We start from the raw sequence: 21610 nt of genomic DNA, 5'->3' as shown, positions 1-21610 counted from the left end.
CGAACCAGCTTGACCGACTAGCAGGAAACTCCGGGTTTCCAACCTGGTTGAAGAGGAAGGTCAATCCCAGCCCGAACCTGCCCACCCCAGGAGGGGAGCCCAGCCCAGCCCAGCCCACCCAGGGAAAGCCCACGCCCACCCAGGGAGAGCCCACTCCAACCCAAGGAAACACCCAGCCCGGCCAGGGGAATGCCAAGCTCAGCAGATAAAAGGTCAGGCCCAGCCAAGGAATGCGAGGGAGGAAACGTCAGTCAAAGCTAGGAACACGGAGCCAAGCGAGGAACACCACGCTAAGCCAGGAACAGCAAAGCCAAGCCACCGCGACAGGCAAGCCAAGCCGTTATGCGCGTGCGGCGTGCTCGAGGCCACGCTTCTACAGGCGAGCCGCAGCGCGCGGCGTGCGCGTGTCCCAGCCTCCGCGGGCGAGCGCTAGCGTGCGGCGTGCGCGTGTCCCAGCCTCCGCGGGCGAGCCGCAGCGTGCGGCGTGCGCGTGTCCCAGCCTCCGCGGGCGAGCCGCAGCGTGCGGCGTGCGCGTGTCCCAGCCTCCGCGGGCGAGCCCCAGCGTGCGGCGTGCGCGTGTCCCAGCCTCCGCGGGCGAGCCCCAGCGTGCGGCGTGCGCGTGTCCCAGCCTCCGCGGGCGAGCCCCAGCGTGCGGCGTGCTCGTGTCCCAGCCTCCGCGGGCGAGCCCCAGCGTGCGGCGTGCGCGTGTCCCAGACTCCGCGGGCGAGCCCCAGCGTGCGGCGTGCGCGTGTCCCAGACTCCGCGGGCGAGCCGCAGCGTGCGGCGTGCGCGTGTCCCAGCCTCGGCAGGCGAGCCACAACGTGCGGCGTGCGCGTGTCCCAGCCTCCACAGGCGAGCCACAACGTGCAGCGTGGGCGTGTCCCAGCCTCCACAGGCGAGCCACAACGTGCAGCGTGCGCGTGTCCCAGCCTCCACAGGTGAACCACAGCGTGCAGCGTGCGTGTGTGGCGTGTGCGTGTCCCAGCCTCTGCAGGCGAGCCACAGTGTGCAGCGTGCGCGCCTCAGGTGCTATCACTGCACGTGGCTCAGTGAACGACGTGTGCAACCTATGCGCGCCAGTCCTTGTGTTCCCCGTAAATTTTGTGGGAATTGATGGAGGTTTCAGGCCATTGAGAAGAGAAGGCCGCCCCTGAGAAAAAGCCTCTTGAAGCAGTGCTGGGTCTAGAGCCCCTGCAACTTGAGGATGCTGACAGCTTCCTCTGAAGAAACGCCCCAAGACAGTCTGGGCGGTGCTGGTGCAGGTGGCTGCAGCTGCAGCTTGGAGCTCGGGCTGTCAGAGCTTGCTGCAAATGGCCTCAATATTGTGAGCACAAGCAGCTCATCCAGCCCAGACCCTGCCTGAGGCACTTTTGCCACCCGTCTGCACCCACATGGCTATTGGCGACGGGGCACTCTGGAGCCACAGGATTGGAGCTGGGCGGCCAGCTCCCGCTCTGGTTCCCCAGGCCCAGTGTCCAAGCCAGGGCTAACCGCTGTGGGGCTTCTGGTCTGGAGGGCTCTGCTGGAGTGCAGTAGGGGTGTGCTTCAGGCCGCTGTCTCCAGGCCAGCAGGAGGGAGCTTGGAGGAGCACTGACCTGATGGCGAGATGCAGAAAGGCACCCCCATGTGCAGATCCAGGTAACAGGATGCTATGAACTCCAGGGAACCAGACTGGGGCATCCCTGGTAGCCTCTGAGCTGGGCCCCAGGCAGTGGCACGTTGACTTGCTTCAGGCTGCTTCACCCAAACCGCAGGCGCTTTGGTGTGAGAAGACATTTATGCAGCCAACAAACATATGAAAAAAAGGCTCATCATCACTGGTCATTAGAGAAATGCCACATTGAGATAACATTTCACGCCAGTTAGAATTGCTATCACTGAAAAATCAGGAGACAACAGATGCTGGAGAGGATGTGGAGAAATAGGAACACTTTTACACTGTTGGTGGGAGTGTAAATGAGTTCAACCATTGTGGAAGACAGTGTGGTGATTCCTCAAGGATCTTGAACCAGAAATACCATTTGGCCCAGCAATCCCATTACTAGGCATATACCCAAAGGATTATAATCATTCTGTTATAAAAACACATGCACACGTATGTTTACAGCACTGTTCACAATAACAAAGACTTGGAACCAACCCAAATGTCCATCAATGATAGACTGGACAAAGAAAATGTGACACATATATGCCATGGAATACTATGCAGACACAGAAAAGGATGAGTTCATGTCTTTGCAGGGACATAGATAAAGCTGGAAACCATCATTCTTAGGAAACTGACCCAAGAACAGAAAATCAAACACCACATGTTCTCACTCATAGGTGGGAGTTGAATGATGAGAACACATGGACACACGAAGGGGAACATCACACACTGGGGTCTGTTGGGGGGTGGGAGCTAGAGGAGGGATAGCAGGGGTGGGGAGGTTGGGAAGGAATAGCATTGGGAGAAATGCCTGATGTAGGTGATGGGGGTTGGTGGCAGCAAACCACCATGGCATGTGTGTACCTATGCAACAATCCTGCAAGATCTACACGTATACTCCAGAACTTAAAGTATAATTTAAAAAAAGACAGATTTTTTGAAAGAGGTGGACAAGCCATGTGCAGACATTTTCCATGAGAAATTTTTATGTCCATTCTTATGGTGCATCTGGTGCTGACTATAAGCTCCTTTTATTTGCTTAGAACTGCAGTAAAGACTTTAAGTAATTTGTTTCTCTGTAAATATAATAGAAAGGGGTTGGAGCTATGTTCCATCAGTGCCAAGATGTGAATAATAAGAAATAACAGCAAGCATGGAGCAGAGAAAGATTCGGTGATGTTTGGAAGTCATGGCTGCAGGTGATTATGAAAACATAAACCTCTCCAAGAATTCACAGTGCATGGGTAATGGCAGCAAAATTCTGGATACTATGGGGAAAAAAATCCACAAGTACAGGTACATTTATTGGAATGACTCATCACAGAAACTTACCATTGGGGAGTGATTACTATATGCTAATGTAGGTTTGTACAAAACCTTTTGTAGTACCCCCATGATAGAATGACTTATTGAGTTGAAGAGAAAGGAATTTGCCCTACATACCTAAATTTGGTGGAATGACCGCTTGCCCAATATAGACCATTAAGGATGACTAGAGCAGGTAGTTCTTGCTAGACAAGCTTTCCTTCAAATTCTCAATATAACATTCCTGCTAGAGGGTAAGCACAACTTGCTTATGAGAGCCAGTGCTGGAGTACCCAAAGGCTGTTCTGTAATTGGGTTCTTCTCCCCTTGTCCTCTCTGAACTCTCCCCTGCACTAGACAGTTTCAATGTTGGAGCATCTGAGTGCCAGCCAGGTAGACAAGTATGAGAATTTTGCTTTCATGTAGGGTCGTGAAGCATTCAGGGACCTGAAGTAAGTCCAGGAGGATCAAAGGGTGGCCCAGGAGGCAAATCCCTAATTAGTATTGAGTTAAAGCCAGTAAAAATCAGCTCACATGTCCAAGAATATGAGCTGAGCCAAATCAGGTTGAGAAATCTAGACCAGAAAGAAAAAATAATTGTAATAAAATGGGAGGATTTTAGGGGATAGGACAGAGGAGACTGTCTTTGTTAAGCTGGTGGGTCCCAGGTTTACAAACGTTTGCTCTCAGGTATTTGGTTTGGGTTTCTGGCTGTGTTGATTTAACTTAAACGTACAGGTTTAGGACAAGTTGTGCAAATAAAAACGCACAGAGGACTCAATGGTAGCTGAGTCCTCACGACAGTGACAGAACCCAGAATGACTCAAACGTTCTGGCTAATTCACCAAAGCAATGATGAAGGCTTTGTTGTATCGTTGAAAGAACATTAAATTCAAAAGAAAGCAACAATGAGTGATTCCCAACTTGCTGAACAAATTTACTAGTTTTCATTTTTTTAGTTCAGGAGACGTGTTTCATGCTTCTGAGCCTATACAAATTAAAATATAAAAAATACTTACCTTGGGCTGGGTGCCCTGGCTCATGCTTATAATCCTAGCACTTTGGGAGGCTGAGGTGGGTGGATTTCCTGAGCTCAGGAGTTCGAGACCAGCCTGGGCAACTCAGTGAAACCCCATCTCTACTAAAATATAAAAATTAGCCAGGCACGGTGGTGGGTGCCTGTAATCCCAGCTACTTGGGAGGCTGAGACAGTAGAATCACTTGAACCCGGGAGGAGGAGATTGCAGTGAGCCGAGATCACGCCATTGCACTCCAGCCAGGGTAACAGAGCAAGACGCCATCTTAACAAACAAACAAACAAAAAACCCCCAAAACAAAACAAAACAAAACAAAACAAAACAAAACAAAAACATACCTTACCAGGCTGTCTGTGAGGATCAAATAAACTACAACTGTGAAAATAAATCGCACAGTGTTTAGCAACTATTTTTTGGCATCTTTTTCTCCCTGCCTCTTTTCTTCTCTTTCTCCCTTTCTTTCTCTATTCTTCCTCTTTATCTTCCACAGTCGTCACCTTAGAAGCATCCCTGCCTGAGAATCAGACCCACCAAGCTGTTCACTGCAGTCTGACTTTCTGACATCGCCACGGTGACCTTCAAGTGCATTAATTTGTTGGTTTCCTGCCATGCCGTCTCAGCTGGGGGATGCTCTATGCCCACATAGAAGTAAGCAGAGGGCAACTGAAGCCTTGAGTCAGGGTGCCTCAGAGTAGATGAGCGGAAGCCTCAGCAAATTCAAAGCATGTGTTTTATAAATCAGGAGAGCACACAAGGGCACACTGTCTGTCAGTTGTTTCCATAGGTGAGTAGGGAGGCTTTACTGACATCACCCCACCAGTCAGTGTTCACACCTCTTTAGCGATGACACATTTCCCTCTGCCCTGTAGCAAATTTGTCTTATTAGCTGGAATGATGCCAGTTTGGAAACATCCTCTACAAAGCAGTTACCTACAGAGTTACAAAGCAGGGCTTAGGCAGACCACATATATATTCATGTGACCAAAATTGTACATTATTTATTTTGTAAGCAGATGAAAAAAGGCAACTGTAACCTGTGGGGAAAGTTTTGGAGGTATCTATAAGAGGGTGATAGCTGAAACCGTGCAACAGGGTGAGATCACTCAGGGAGAGAGTGGAAAGCAATAGTTAAGGAGCAGACAGACATTAGCCGAGCATGGTGGCAGGTGCCTATGATCCCAGCCACTCAGGAGGCTGACGCAGGAGAATTGCTTCAACCCCAGTGGGGGTGGATGCTGTATTGTGTCCAAATCACATCTTTGCATTCCAGCCTGGGCAACGAGAGCAAAACTCCCTCTCAAAAAAATAGGAGCAGACAGAGAAAAATGAAGTTGAAAAAGCAAAGCCAGAGTAATGGGAACACAGTCAGAATAAAGTAGTATCTCTAAAGAATCAAGGCTAAGAATGTCAAGATGTTGGAGGGCTAGCAAGTTAGGCATACAGATTGATATACAGGTTGGGGACAAGGGAGGAGCCTTTCAGTGGTGTCCTGTTTCTGCTAGGATAAATTCCTAGGATAAGTTCCTAATTCAGCTCACAATGCCCAAATTGCCCTTCAACCTCATGTCACATCATTCCCATTCTCCCACTGCCAATTCTCTGGCTTTCTTCTCCTTTGCCCAGTGCACCATGTTCACTCCTACTGCAGAGCCTTTGGATGGGCTATTTCTCTGCCTGGAATACTCTTCCCTTAAGGTGCACTTTAATTCATCATTCCAAACACAGATGAAGCATCATTTCCTCACTAAAGCCTTACCTGGCTAATCCAGGTCAAGCCAAATTATTTATTTATTTATTTTTTATTTTTGAGATAGAGTCTCACCCTGTCACCCAGGCTGGAGTGCAATGGCACGACTTGGATCACTGCAACCTCCACCTCCCGAGTTCAAGTGATTTTCCTGTCTCAGCCTCCTGAGTAGCTGGGATTACAGGCATCTACCACCACGCCCAGCTAATTTTTGTATTTTTAATTCTTTTTTTTTTTTTTTTTTTTGAGACGGAGTTTCGCTCTTGTTACCCAGGCTGGAGTGCAATGGCGTGGTCTCGGCTCACCGCAACCTCCGCCTCCTGGGCTCAGGCAATTCTCCTGCCTCAGCCTCCCAAGTAGCTGGGATTACAGGCACGCGCCACCACGCCCAGCTAGTTTTTCGTATTTTTAGTAGAGACGGGGTTTCACCATGTTGACCAGGATGGTCTCAACCTCTCGACCTTGTGATCCACCCGCCTCAGCCTCCCAAAGTGCTGGGATTACAGGCTTGAGCCACCACGCCCGGCCTAATTTTTAACAGGGTTTCACCATTTAATAGAAAAAGGTTTCACAATATTGGTCAGGGTGGTTTCGAACTCATGACCTCAGGTGATCCACCTGCCTTAGCCTCCAAAAGTGCTGGGATTACAGATGTGAACCACTGCACCTGGCCAAGCCAAATTATTTAACTTTATAGAATCATGCCTCTTTCTATTCCAGCACTCTTCCCAATTTATAATTATGCCAGCACAGGTGTTTTTTGGTGACTATGTGTCATTCACTGGATTGTAGACTTTATTAGAATGAGACTTGAGAAATTCTTAGCACAGCAATATTTTAACTAAACACCAATGGAATGAAGTTTCCCACTGGAATAAAGTTTGATGTAGAAATAGACATCCTGTACTTTCTTCCCATTAGTGCATGCCTAAACAACCCTGTCAGAATAGATGAACCTGGAAATCATCATTCTCAGCAAACAGACACAAGAACAGAAAATCAAACACCACGTGTTCTCACTCATAGGCAGGTGTTGAGCAATGAGAACACATGGACACAGGGAGGGAGCATCACACACTGGGTTCTGCAGGGGGGGGGACTAGGGGAGGGACAGCAGGGGTGGGGAGTTGGGGAGGGATAACATGGGGAGAAAAGCCAGATATAGGTGATGGGGAGGAAGGCAGCAAACCACATTGCTATGTATGTACCTATGCAACAATCCTCAATGTTCTTCACATGTACCCCAAAATATAAAATGCAATAAAATATCTATTTTTAAAAAAAGAATTACTTTAGTGTTTCTCCATGATCTGGCACTGAAGACAACATGGCCAGTCTCAAGTATACAAGCTTGTTGATTAGGTTGGTATGGGATAAGCCATTATGAAGAGTTTACAGTCAACAGTTCCTAGTCTTTGGAAGGGCCACAGACATCTTTACGAATCCAGTGAAAGCTAGATTCTGTTATGGGTTGAATTGTTTTTCCCCTAAGAGATGTTGAAGTTTTAACCCCGGCGTCTATGAATGTGACCTTATTTGGAAATAGAATCTTTGCAGATGATTAACTTAAAGTCATTTGGGAGGGCCCTAATTCAATATAACTGATGTCCTTATATAATGGGGCAATATGGACACAGAGATGAGTATGTATGGAGGAGACACAAGGAGATCGCCATCTATAAGCCAAGGTGGCCTGGCACTACCAGAAGCTGGGAGAGAAGGATGGAACAGGTTCTCCCTCCCAGCCCTCAAAGGAACCAGTCCTGCTCACACCTTGATTTCAGACTTCTAGCTTTCAAACTCTGTGGCAATAAGAGTATGTTGTTTAAGCCACTCAGTTTGGTAGTTTGTTAAAGCAGCCCCAGGAAGCTAACAGAGACACTTGAGAGCATACCCAACTTTCCATGTAATTTCCGGGTGTTGACAGATCCACTGAGGCCCAGGTTCATCATTTTACAGCATCAAAGATGCTATAAAATTTCCAAACTAAAATCCCTCAGGATAAAGGCAAAGGAAAGAAGAAAATTGGCAACAGCTACTATTTGCTCTGTTTGACCCTTGCCTAAGCACCTGGCATATATTACTTCACTGAATCCTCATAACCACTCTATGAAATAAATGGAAATACAGACCCAGAGATATTGAACGTCATGCAGAAATTCACACATCTAGAGACTGACTGTGCTGGGAATAGGACGTGAGTTTTCTTTTACTCTGAAACCAGTGCTTTTTCTGTTCTTGCCCTGCCTCTGAGTGACCTGTGAGAGCCAAAGCACATGATATGTGGCTTCCTGGACTGTGAGGTTACAGTGAGACCAGGGTTGTGTGAATGTCAGTAGCTTAAAGGAAAATTGGAGAAGAGTTTTCTTCAAAAAGTTAAGCTGGGCATGGTGGCTCACGCCTGTAATCCTAGCGCTTTGGAAGGCCAAGGTGGGTGGATTATGAGGTCAGGAGGTCAGGAGACCAGCCTGGTTCAATATGATGAAACCCCCGTCTCTACTAAAAATACAGAAAATAATTAGCTGGGTGTGGTGTCAGGTACCTGTAATCCCAGCTACTTGGGAGGCTGAGGCAGGAGAATTGCTTGAGCTGGGGAGGCAGAGGTTGCAGTGAGCGGAGATCACAGCACTGCACTCCAGCCTGGCACCAGGCCTCTGTTTCAAAAAAAAAAAAAAAAAAAAAAAAAAAAAAAAAAAATCTGTGAAGTCATTATCAGGATCCTTGATTATATATGGATGAAAAATGAGGTTCAGAAAGGTCTATAGCACAGACCAGACCGGAATTTCACAGGGGTCATTTGACCTGAAAGCCCGTGGCTTCCCGGCATCCCCTGCAGTTCAGCTGCATCGAGCCGACAGCGCCGCATAGTGGTTAGAATCTGACCAGCGTAAATCCCAGCTGTGTCACTTCCTAGCTGACATTGGAAATGCTACTTAATCTCTCTGTGCTTCAGATTTCTCAACTATATATAAAAAAAAAATAAAATAGGACTATTATAAGTTAACTGAATTAATACTTGTCAAATACTTAGGACAGTGCTTTGTGATTTGTGAGTGCTATGAACAAGTTAGCCATCATTATTGCTATAACTGGAAAGGATACCACAGTCCCAAGTTCATCAGGGGAACATAGGATATTGCCCAATGTCTGGGATAAAATTAAATCCATTTATAACCACCAAAATATATTTTTAAAAAAGGAGACAATGAACATTTAATACCTAATCTCAACAGCTTTTTCCAAGAAACATTCCCAAAAGAAAGAAAAAGAAAGAAAGAAAAGAAAAGAAAGAAAGAAAAAAAGAAAGAAAAAACTGTGAGGCCGATATTTGAGAAATGTTGGCTTTAAAAAATTGTTTTCCGGGCAGAGCGAATTCCTTTATTTACATCTATCTCACTCCCCTTCTCTTGTCCTGCAACCTTATTAAGAACTGGGATGAACTGAATAATACCACACTTGTCCCATGATTACCATTATTATTGGCATCCCAAAATAAAGCCCATCCAGGGACTCTTAGAGGAGGTTTATCGCTATTAAAATCTTCAACCTCAAAGTTTATTCAGCTTATCAGCTATAACTGCGATAACGGAAAGATGGGGATTTAGTGACAGTCTTTAACTGGGCTACACACTAAATCCTAAATTCTACCTATTTCGGATTTAGTGTTTAACCCACTTACAGGTCTAGAACTTTCTATGGACTCTCTCTTCTCAGCGTATGTTTGATTTATGAGTTCAGTTCAATTAGTAAATCTCTAGCGATTCTTTACTTGTGCAAATAACCATGGAGAATTCCAAAAATGTTTAAGATGGGAATTTGCCCTTGAGGAAAATAAAGCCTAATTGGAAAACCAAGGGCTGATTCACAGTAAAAAGTAGTAAGTGACTGCCTGAGTCTGGCTAGGATATCCCTCACACACTGGCTGATACTTACTTGAAATTGTTCTATCATAGTTTCATGTTTTTAATTCAAACTTTTGCTCCCTCAAAAACCAAGTGACTGCCCGTCCCGCTCACCTTAGAAACACTTTCCTCTAGGCCAGTGGTTCTCTGCCGACATCAGCGTCACCTGGGAGCTCATTAGAAATGCTAATTCCCGGCCGGGCGCGGTGACTCAAGCCTGTAATCCCAGCACTTTGGGAGGCCGAGGCGAGTGGATCACGAGGTAAAGAAATCGAGAGCATCCTGGTCAACATGGTGAAACCTCGTCTCTACTAAAAATACAAAAAATTAGCTGGGCATGGTGGCACGTGCCTGTAATCCCAGCTACTCAGGAGGCTGAGGCAGGAGAATTGCCTGAACCCAGGAGGCGGAGGTTGCGGTGAGCCGAGATCGCACCATTGCACTCCAGCCTGGGTAATGAGCGAAACTCCGTGTCAAAAAAAAAAAAAAAAAAGAAATGCTAATTCCCAGGACCTGCTCCAGATCTACTGAATCTGAAACTCTGGGAGCCGGGGAACCAGCAACCTGTTTTATCATCTGTCTCAGGTGGTTCCAAGTCATGCTACAGCTTGATTCACTGGTCTAGGAATTTTACTCTAATCCCCAAAATTGGACTAAAGGCTTGTGGAGGACACAATGTAGTTTTGCCCAAGCATGTGCATTTCAAAGGAATGAGAATCAAAAGATTCAATGGCTGGTAAAGAGAAGACCCTCAAGGTCTCCATAGCCCATTGGCTTGAATTAATACCCTTTAATGGAAGACTAAAAACAGATGGATAAAAGATTGCCCCAACTGTCAACGATGAATTGACGAACGGCCAATGTTTTCTTTAAAAGTAGTGTGGAGGTAATTCCAAGAAATGGTCAAATGATTCATTAGAACTTAAAAGTTCTGGCCAGGCAGGGTGGCTCACACCTGTAATCTCAGCACTTTCAGAGGCCAAGGTGGGTGGATTACAAGGTCAGAAGTTTATGAACTGACCAGCCTGGTCTATGTGGTGAAACCCTGTCTCTACTAAAAATACAAAAATTAGCTGGGCATGGTGGCATGTGCCTGTAATCTCAGCTACTTCAGAGCCTGAGGCAGGAGAATCGCTTGAACCAGGACCCATGTGGCAGAGGTTGCAGTGAGCCGAGATGGTGCCACAGCACTCCAGCGCTCCAGCCTGGGCTACAGAGTGAGACTCCATCTAAACAACAACAACAACAACAACAACAAAGAACTTAAAGGTTCTACAGCACACTTCCAGACTGCCAGAATTTCGCTGGAAATATGTTTAAAGTTGGCAATACTTAAATGTCCTACTTACTAATTGGAGGGTGGGAGTTGATGGACGATGTTCTAATAAATTTTATAAGGCTTTCAATTTTGTATCATCAAAATGCTTTCCAGAAGTGAGCCAAAGAATAGAGCAACCACATAAGAGTAATATAATGGACTCTAGGGACTTGGCTGGGGGGAAGTTTGGGAGTGGGGTGAGGGATAACGATTACATATTGAGCACAGTGTACACTGCTTGGGTAATGAGTACACTAAAATTTCAGCAATCACCACTAAAGAACTTCTCCACCAAAAACCACCTGTACCCCAAACACAATTTTTAATTGTTTTAAGTAAAAAAAGAATAGGCCAGCAATAGCGTATGAGAATACTTGTCAATCCTTTCACATCTCTGGGGGTTATAAACATTTTAATATTTATAAATCTCAGAGGTAAAAATGGCATTATATCAGTGTTTTACATGCATTTCTTTGATTACTGTTGAAGCTGGACATTCAAAAAGTTATTAGTTTTTTGTCTTCTTTTATGAATGCCTCCCTGTATCTTTTACATGTTTTTTAATAAGTTACATTTCAATTGCTTAGTAAAATGTCGTGTAGAAAATACAAGATTTTTCTCTAGTTGTTTTTAATTTCCTATGTGTACACACACACTCACACACACACACATACACACACGCACCCACAGACAGCTTTATATTGTCAGTTCTCTTTTTTCCCACATGGTTTCATTCAATGCTTCCTTTTTTCTTAAAAATTTTTAAACCAAGATTAGAATATGTTTGCCTACATTTTATTTTAGCATCCTTAAAAGAATTCCGGAGTGGTTTCACATTGCTTTTACATTTATCTCTTTACTATACTACAATTTATTTCAGTGCATGGTATGAGTTACATCTCCACCTAGACTTCTTTCCTGAATGAAACAGATGACTTTCCAAATACTCTTTGGTAAGAAAACCTATCCCTTATACAGCTTTAGGACGCTTCACTATGAAATGTTAAATTCATGTTTCTGTTTGAAGATCATTACACTCAGCAGTTTATCTGTGAATTCTAGAGTCTGTGCAGCTTTCTAAGAACACATTGTTTTGAAATGCATTCAGAACAATGTTATGAAATACCCAGCATTTCATAGGGAGCATTCACAACTGCCCTTCCTTTTTTTCCCTAATCTCAACTGTTTCTTTTTCCAGATGAACTTTGAAATTATTTTGTCAAATTGCAAAGAAAATCATTTTGGGATCAGAATTAGACATTTTAACAGCTCATATTAAACTGAAAAACTCATATTTCTGTAAAATATTTAGTAGATAGATTCAAAAATTTGTTAGAAATTATTATGTATTGCTGTCCATTTACGAAGTGTATGCATTTTTAAGTAGAGGTTATGCAAATTTCTTATAAGGATTACTCCTAACAGTCTGTTTTTCTAATGCTGGTGTAAATATAATTTTATTGTTTTATTTCTAATTATTTCTGGTATTTAGGAAACTATTAATTTTAAAAATATTTATCTTCAATTTTTTTCTGTCTAAGCAGATGCTCAGGTGAGTAGCAAGATGCAGGTCTCACCAGAGGACACACAAACATCCTCAGTTTGGGCCAGGGCTGGCAGACCCGCTGTTTGGAAGCTGTGTGCACCCAGTGAGACTTCTCCCTTCACCCTCCTTGGCTTGCAGGAAGGGAAGGAGATAACATAGGAGTTAGTGGTAGAGTCAAGTCTTCATTAGTACCTCTCAGTACCAGCAAGAGGTGGCTGCTTGCCTTTGGACCATGAAAATAGAAAAAATCTATTTGACATTCTGTTACATAGCATCACAGACAGACACAAGCACACATATATACACATTATTTCATAAGTTAATAAAATTTTCCCCACAGTTCTAATAGCGCATAGACACATTAGCCCCCTAGATACTAGCTTGAGAGATTTCTTCCTGCCACTGTTATCCAGTTCTCTGAATATTACATCAATTTAATCATGACCAGCACTGAACTGGATTTCCTCAACTCCTTCCTCCCTCAGCTTGCACAGCTAATCCATCAACAAGTTCCACTGACTCTTCTTCCAAACATCCCCTGACCCTGGTGCCTTCTCGCCACTCTTCTGCAGCCTCCCCCATGCAAGCCACATGGTCTCTCTCCCAAGCTGCCGCACTGCTCACCAGTGCTCTCCGTTTCTGTCCCACATCCCTACCATCCATTTCCACACAGCGGACGGGAGGATCTTGTGAAATAGAAATCAGATTTTGTGACTCATCACTGAAAACCTTCCAGCAACTTCCCACTGGCCTTGCAATGAAGTTCAGACTTGTGGCTGTGGCCATCCCGGTATGTGAGGTCTGGCCTCCGCTGTCTCTTTTGCCTCATCCCAGCCACTCTCTTTGAAGGTCTCAGCCACGAAGCTCCAGCTACTTGACCTGTGCATTTCCTCCAACAACATGAACTCCTTGCAGTCTCAGCCTTTCCTTTCTCTATTCCCTCTACCTAGAATGTGACCCACTGGAACTTCCCCTGACCAGCTTCTTCCACAAATTCACAGTATTGCATTGTATGGATGTACTGGGATTTATTTAAATATGCCCCTCTTAATGCGTATTATTTCTTCCTTTCTTGTTACTATGGTAAATAATGATGAAATCGAGTTGTGCTTTTTTTTTTTTTTTTAAGAGATGAGATCTTGCTATATCGCCCAGGCTGGTCTCCAACTCCTGGCCTCAAACGATCCTCCTTCCCTGGCCTCCCAAAGCACTGAGATTACAGGCGGGAGCCCCTGAGCCCGGCTGAAATCAATGCTCTTACACAGACACTTGCACAAATGCGGCCCACACCCGTTTGCTGTCCTTCGGCCCGGCTGCGCTGCAGGTGCAGGTGACTTTGGTGTGTTCACGTCGTCTGCTTCTCCGTCATGTCCCTGACGGCTTGTGGGCTTTGTTTTCAGGTTTAGAAAGAATTGCGCCGGGAAACAGTGGAGTGAAAGGGGACTCACCCACACCCTCTCCCGGCCCGTCCTCGTTTCAGGTGTCAGGTCCGTGCCTGCCAGGATCCCGGTGGGGAAGTCCTGGCTGGGGGCCCGACCTGCTCGCCTGGAGAAAGGCCCCGTCCTCTCCGGAGCGCGGACCCGCAGGCGCCCGGGGGTCCGTCTCTGTCCCGCAGCCACCCTCGTGGGGAGCTCGCAGACCGCGAACAAGTAATCGGTCCACGCGCGCCGTCTGCCGCCGGGGTCGCGCTGCGCGGGCCGTGGCCGCGGGGCGCGCCCGCGCGGGGACTCCGGGGAAGCGCCGGGCCGGGCGTGCGCGGCGGCGGCGGCCCTCGGCGGCCCGCGGTCTGGAGCGGCCCGCGCGGTTCGCGCTGGTCGCCGCCCGCCGCCTAGGCGCCTTCCCAGGTGCTTCTCCCCGGAGCTCGGCCGAGGGGCGCTCCCGGGCGCGCGGATTCCCAAGTCCCCGTCACGCGCGGTCTCATCGCCGCGATGGGGGCAGAGTTTCCCTCCCTCCCGCTCGGACGTTTAGGACCACGTGAAAGTCCTAAACATGTCTCCAGTAAGACCTGTTAAAAGGTGAAGGCTTTAAGGATAGAGACGGAATGCGCGTCTCAGGCCACGTGTTCCTCGTGGCAAGGTATTTGGGCGGGAGACAGACACAGGGGCCGCCCTCCGGCACCTGCACGGGTGTTTCCACGCGACTCTGGGAAGAGGGCAGGACAGGCGTGGGGCTGGGTATGGGTCCGGGCAGACAACGACCATAGGGAGGGCACTGCAGCCAGGCACAGGCTGGGGACCGCGCAGGACCCGGCAAATCAGAGCATCCTCACTACCGGAGCCCGCCCGAGACCACACGCTGGCTCTTGCCCTGAGCTCTGGCTTTTTTCTTTCCTTTCCTTTCCTTTCCCTTTCCTTGATGGGTTTTCGCTGTGCGCCCAGGCTGTAGAGCAGTGGCGCGATCTCAGCTCCCTGCAGCCTCTGCCTCCCGGCCTCCCGCGCTCCTCCCGCCTCACCCGAGCAGTTGGCACCACAGCTGCAGCCACCACACCGGCCTCTGCATCCGCGTCCTGCGCGATCCCCTGCTAGAGAGGGGTCAGAGACTGCGGCCAGGCCTCCTGGTTCTGGGTAGCACAGCAGGGCCCTGCTGGGCGCGCACCCTGGGCGATCTCCCATGCTCTCAGGCAATGAGCAGGAGCCCTGGGCCTGGCTACGCTCTGAGTACTGAGAGGGGACCCAGATCCCGGCCTCCATCCTTCGCAGGGTCCCGTGGGAATTGCTCCAAGTTCCCTTTCCAGAGACAAGGAAGGGTCTCTGCATGTGCCCATGAGGGGGCCAGGAAATGCAAGCGCAAGGGGGTCGGGGTGAGACCTGGCGTCCCGTGGGGCAGTCACATGCCTTCCCCCACCGGCAGGTCCCTCCTGAGGACCTTGGCCCAGTAGTTGGATGCCCCTACCTCCCGCAGCCACTTCTTTTCCTGGCTGTGTCCCCAAGCTGGCCTCCAATTCCAGCCTCAAGCCCTCCTCCTGCCTCAGCCTCCTGAAGCAAGGGGATTCCAGGCATGAGCCACCGCACCAGAGCTGGACGCCGGTATTTTAATCTGTGAATGAGTCTAGCACTCTGGGAGAGTCTCCTTATCCCGTCTCCCAGTGCCCTAAATGACCCAAGACTGAGTCCTCTCTATCCTTCCTCCAGTAGGAATTCCCAAAAGCTTCTCTCCATTTCCAGGACCCTCAACTCATTGGGCCCTGAGGGGGTGCACCACAGGCAGAGGAGGGGCAGCCAGTGGCCAGCTCACACCTCTGTGACATCATCCCAGAGTCAAGCAAGCTCCCCTCCTGCTGCCAAATTGCAGAAAACCCAGAAGGCCTCCCCAGCACAGCCCTGATTGGGGTCAGCCTGGTCATCTCCTGCTGGGTGAGGACAAATGAGGTCATGGAGAGGTCAAGAGGTCACACACAGGATCAAGGTCACAGAAGGACCAAGTCAGTCACCTACCTGGGAATCAGGGGCTCCCTGGGGGAGTCTGTTTGCTCTGGAGAGAGAGTTTGTAGTCCAGTGGGAGGGGACGAAGGTCAGAACTAACATGGGTCACTCACTGCAGCTCCTTCGGCTCCTTTTGAGTCAGCAGGTCCCTGTGACACCAGGAACAAGAAAGAGACAGTCACAGCAGGGGAAGGACAGGGCTCAGAGGAGTGCAGAGGCCGGGTCCTGAGGCCACAGCAGCCCTGGTTCCTACAGGAGGAGGAGGGCTGAGGAAACCCTGGGACACTGGAGTCCTGGAAGTGTGGGGAGGAAGCACTGGAAGGGTGAGGACAGACGGCGACCCTGAGGACTTGGTGTGTTGTGCGGGAGGTCATATGAGGGAACAGTGGAGTTCTGCATTTAGTGGAGGAACAGAGGCAGTGCTCACGGGGAGGCCAGAGAGCCTTGAGGACCAATTGGACTGGATGCTCTTGAGGTACCCTAGGGAAGGTCCCTAGAGAGGGACCTGGCTCAGCTGGGCCCTCCTCCCTCTCCACTCCAGACCATCTGCTTCCTCACCCACAGCTGAGTTTTAACCCCACCCCCAGTGCCACCTGAATCCCCATCCCTCTCCCCTCCCCTCCAGGACCAGGCCCTCCACTCACCTCTCCCCTTCTGTGCAGGGGAGCCCCAAGGGCTAGGAAGGCCCCGATCCCCATTCTCTTCCTGCTCCCCCAGGGGGCCCAATAAGTCCAGTGAGACCTGTGTGGCCCCTAGAGTTGGGAGCAGGTGGTCAGGAGGACGTCATCACACGAACGGGGGAGAAGGACCAAGACACAGAGAATGCCCCAGGCACAGGGTCTGTGGGTGTCCCTGAGCAGGGACCCGGAGGCTTCGGGCCTGGAGCGGAGCGGGACCCTCCAGGTCGCTCAGGCCTCAGGGCTGAGGGTGATGGAGGCACAACTGGCTGTGTGGCTGTCACTCCCCTTCTCTCCCTCAGCTCAGCATTGCCCCCAAGGCCAGGAAGCCGTGGGATCCCTCTGAGGAGACAGGAAGTCCCTCTCTCCAGGGAGAGGTGGAAACCGGTCCCCCATCGCCCGCCACTTCCTGCAGGGCATTGGCTCACCCCTCGCCACCCCATCCCAGTCACTCATCACAGGACCGGAAGGCCCAGCCCGGCCTGTGGCTCCAGGTTGGTCTTGCTGACCCTGCAGATTACAGGGGACCTTGGCGCTGGGGAGGAGCACCCCCACATTGCACTCCTCCTGGGCTGTTAGACCCCCTCGCCAGCCGCAGCCCTCCCTGCAGTGACCACACGGGGCCCCAGAGTCCCACAGACCATCAGCGCCAGGCCTTCCTGACGGGCCTTTCTTCCCCGGGGCACCCATGGCACCCAGAGGCCCTGAAACACGCACAGGGAATGTGTCTGGAGGGCAGCAGAGGGGGTGTGAACTGGGGCAGGGGCTCAAGGTGGGAGGGGTGAGCCAGGGAGGAGGGGCTGAACCCTGGGAGCCCCTGAGTCACCAACAGCTATAGGAAACCCTGTGCCCAAAGGGGTTCAGCATGGGACAGGTGAGTGGGGATGGGTGGACACCTGGAGACAGAAGCGCCTGAGGGTCAGGAAGGCAGAGGGGAGGCCCCAGCACCCAAGGACAGTCTCTCCCTCACCTGGGCTTCACTCCTCATCACCCCTGGGAACCGCGCATGCTGGCAGGCCCTCGCAGGTGGGATGGGAAGGGAGAGAGCATGAGGCCCTGGGAAGCCAGGCTCCACGCTGCCCCTTCCTGTGGCACACAAACACACACACACACACAGGCACACACACTGCGCACAGGCACACACACTGCACACACACACACTGCACACACAAACACACACACACACACAGGCACACACACTGCACACAGACACACACACTGCACACACACACACTGCACACAAACACGCACACACACACAGGCACACACACTGCACACAGACACACACACTGCACACAGGCACACACACTGCACACAAACACGCACACACACACAGGCACACACACTGCGCACAGGCACACACACTGCACACAAACACGCACACACACACAGGCACACACACTGCGCACAGGCACACACACTGCACACACACACACACTGCACACAAACACACACACACACAAACACGCACACACACAGGCACACACACTGCAGACACACACACTGCACACAGACACACACACTGCACACACAAACACGCACACACACAGGCACACACACTGCACACAGGCACACACACTGCACACAGGCGCACACACACACAGGCACACACACTGCACACACACTGCACACACAAACACGCACACACACAGGCACACACACTGCACACAAACACACACTGCACACAGGCACACACACTGCACACAAACACACACTGCACACAGGCACACACTGCACACAGGCACACACACTGCACACACACTGCACACAGGCACACACACGGCACACACAAACACGCACACACACAGGCACACACACTGCACACAGACACACACACTGCACACAAACACACACTGCACACAGGCACACACACTGCACACAGGCACACACACTGCACACACAAACACGCACACACACAGGCACACACACTGCACACACACACACACAGGCACACACACTGCACACAGGCACACACGCTGCACACAGGCACACACACTGCACACAGACACACACTGCACACACAAACACGCACACACACAGGCACACACACTGCACACACACACACAGGCACACACACTGCACACAGGCACACACACTGCACACAGGCACACACACTGCACACAAACACACACTGCACACACAAACGCACACACACAGGCGCACACACTGCACACAGGCAGGCACACTGCACACAGGCACACAGTGTAGACACACTGCACACACACACACACACACACACACACACACACACAGGCAGAGGCCCCGCTGTGAAATGGGCAGGCATCTCCCTGCACACCTCACCTGCCATTGCCCGTTCACCACACAGGCCGGGGACAGCGTCCCAAGGTCCCAGAGCCCACCTCACTCACCCACCTGCCAAGTGGTCCAGGGGTCCATTCTCCCCAGCAGGACCAGGAGATCCCTAGGGAAAGCGGAATTGCGGTGGGTGAGTGTTTGGCCTCCAGCCCAGGGACCCCTCAGGAGTGAGGGCACAGAAGAGGGGTAAGGGGCTGAAAGCTGGGGCTCAGTGGGGGTGGCGGGGTCACTGGTCATTCACAGGCTGCCCTGCTTCACCGTCCTGGCTACAGTCACCCTTCGCACTGTCCTGGCACTGCAGGGCTGAAGCAAGGCCAGAGGTGGCCCCAACCTGGCTGGCATCACCCCTAAAACTGCCAATCCTCCCATGGCCCTGCTGGTCCTGTCACATCCCCAGCTTCCCAGCACCAGAGCCCTTTAGCCACAGGGAGCCTCCTCACAGAAACCCCACCCTCCTTAACCCTTCCCCTCCCTAAGACTCACCCGAGTCACCTTTTCCAGGGGAACCAGGGTCTCCAGGAAAACCAAGACCCTGATCCAAAGAGAAAACGAGGACCAAGGTCATAGCCCCTTCAACCCCTTCACCAGAGACTCACAGGCACTGCCCTCCTCCCCCTCTGCACAGGCAGCGCCCGCCGCCTCCCTAGGAAGAGGGTCTCTGCGCCCCTCCCCACCTCATGCCCTCACTGCACACCTTCTAATGCTTTAGCGGACCAGCCACAGGGCAGCTCTCTCTCTCTGGATCCCAGACTCCATGCATCCTCCTAGGAGACTCCATTCCCAGAGCCTCCCTCCCAGGCATCCCCCGACTCCTGGGCTCCCCACACTCCAAGATCCTCGCTCACAGACACCCATATTCCCAGGGCTGCCATTCACAGGGGTTGAGAGGACTCAGCCCCCATGCCCCCAAAATCATACGGTTCCCTTCGGGGCCACAGTCACCTGACCCAAGGGCCCTTTAGGCCCTGGTGGTCGTGCCTCTCCCAGCTGCCCCGACTCTATTTTCTCCCCATGCTCCCCATGTGAATGCAGCAGAAAAACTGGAGGGCACCAGGGGTCTTGGAAGATCAGGGGTGCAGCCTCTGCTTCCAAGACACCTTCAGCCACCCCCAACTGCCCTCAGAGAGACACAGAAAGTCCAGCCTATAAGGGAAGGCCCTCGTCCCTTTCCCCTGGAGGTAAGAGAGGAAGAGGTAAGAGGGGAAGGTCTGGAACAGAGACTCCTGGCCGCAGAGGAGTTCCAGCTCAAGGAGGTCACAGGAAAAGTGGGGTGCAGTGAGCAGGTGAAGGGGATTGGGGGGAAGTAGGGCCCTGGAGCTGTCACTCACCTTGACACCTGGCTCACCCTGGAGATCCCGACTCTCCTGGCTCCCCCTGCAAAGAGATTGAGGTCAAAAACCTCTTTCCCCCCTCAAAAAATTTTGGTATTCCCCACATCTTTCTTTTTTGTCTCCCCAGCCAACGTGGGCAGAAATCGAACTTTCATCCCTCACCCGAAATGCCTGTCCATTCACCCCTTCCCAGTGACTGTCTCTCCAGGGGGACCCAGGTTTGCAATGCCTCCCAGGGCACCTTGTGGCCCCGGAGGAGACACAGAAATAGAGGTCATTGCTTAGGGGCCATTCCTGGGGCAGAGGCCCGGAGGAGAGCTCCAGGGTCACCACCGTGAGACAGCGGAGGCCCCCCCGGGGAAGGGGCTTCTCTTGACCCCTGAGAAAAGACTAGAGTGTATGACCTGGGAAAAGGGAGGCAGAGGGCCACACACATCAATCAGGAGGACCCTAGGGACAGAGGTGGGCTGAGTCAGGAGCGTGGGGCAGGGGCTGGGGTTCCCGCTGGGGTGAGGAGGGAGCTGGCTCACCCAGACTCCCTGCGAGCATGGAGAGAGACACTCATGCCACACACGCCCTCTCTCTGGGGGACTCATGGAGGCCATCACCCCCAATGTTCCCTATGGGGGAAACAGAGAGGGGGAGGAGCTGCTCCCCAGCTGTCCCCAAGGTCAGGGGCTTAAGGGAGAGCTGGGGCTCGGTGGGCAGGGGGCAGAAGGGACCTTGCAGCGACCTTAGCTCTAGACTTCTCAGTGGCACCTGCTGACCCTGTGGAACCTAGAGTTCCACAGGGGGGAAGTGGGGTTGTCAGAAAAACCCAAACAAACCCCTTTGGACATTGACCCCTGTTTCTCTCCCTTGCAGTTACCATGAGGCCCTGTTCTCGCCAAGGCCCTGGTGGGAAGGGAGTGGACATCCCCTGGGGCATGACTGCCCACGGGGTGCCTCCACCCCCTCCCACCCTTCCCCTGACACCCTCTCCCTGCCCACCAGCTTCCCCAGGCTCCCTTCTCCCCACTGACTCCAGGAAAGCCCAGGAGCCCCTGTGAGGATGGAGCAGTGCGGAAATTGAGAAGTGATGAGAAGTCCGACTCAGGAAGGGGCAGAGGACGCCCACAGAGGCCACGGAGGCAGCAGCAGCACGGAGGCCCAGGTGCTGCCCATAACGAGGTGGCCGGGGACAAACCCCTGCTGCTCTCGGGGCCTCTGTCTTCGTCTGTAGATTGGGGGCTGGCTAAAGGCTCCTGAGGGCCTCCCGCAGCTCTGCTGGTCTGTGCTTCCTGGCATCCGAAGTCCGGGAAGTAAAAAGGAGGAGGGGCACACACCCGGTGCCACCCTGGGCTCCTGGCATCCGGGAAGGC

General features: G+C 51.1%; 1 long non-coding RNA gene across 2 annotated transcripts in view; it reads right to left on the bottom strand.

Moving 5' to 3' along the window:
* Positions 1-21610, bottom strand: part of LOC141583197 (uncharacterized) — a 776849-nt gene that overhangs the window by 439475 nt on the left and 315764 nt on the right. The window lies entirely within an intron of this gene.

The sequence above is a fragment of the Saimiri boliviensis genome (genome assembly GCF_048565385.1).
Source record: "Saimiri boliviensis isolate mSaiBol1 chromosome 19 unlocalized genomic scaffold, mSaiBol1.pri SUPER_19_unloc_1, whole genome shotgun sequence".
NCBI classification, from domain to species: domain Eukaryota; kingdom Metazoa; phylum Chordata; class Mammalia; order Primates; family Cebidae; genus Saimiri; species Saimiri boliviensis.
The sequence above is the reverse complement of the archived record's forward strand: the minus strand, read 5'-3'. Positions and strand labels throughout refer to the sequence as shown.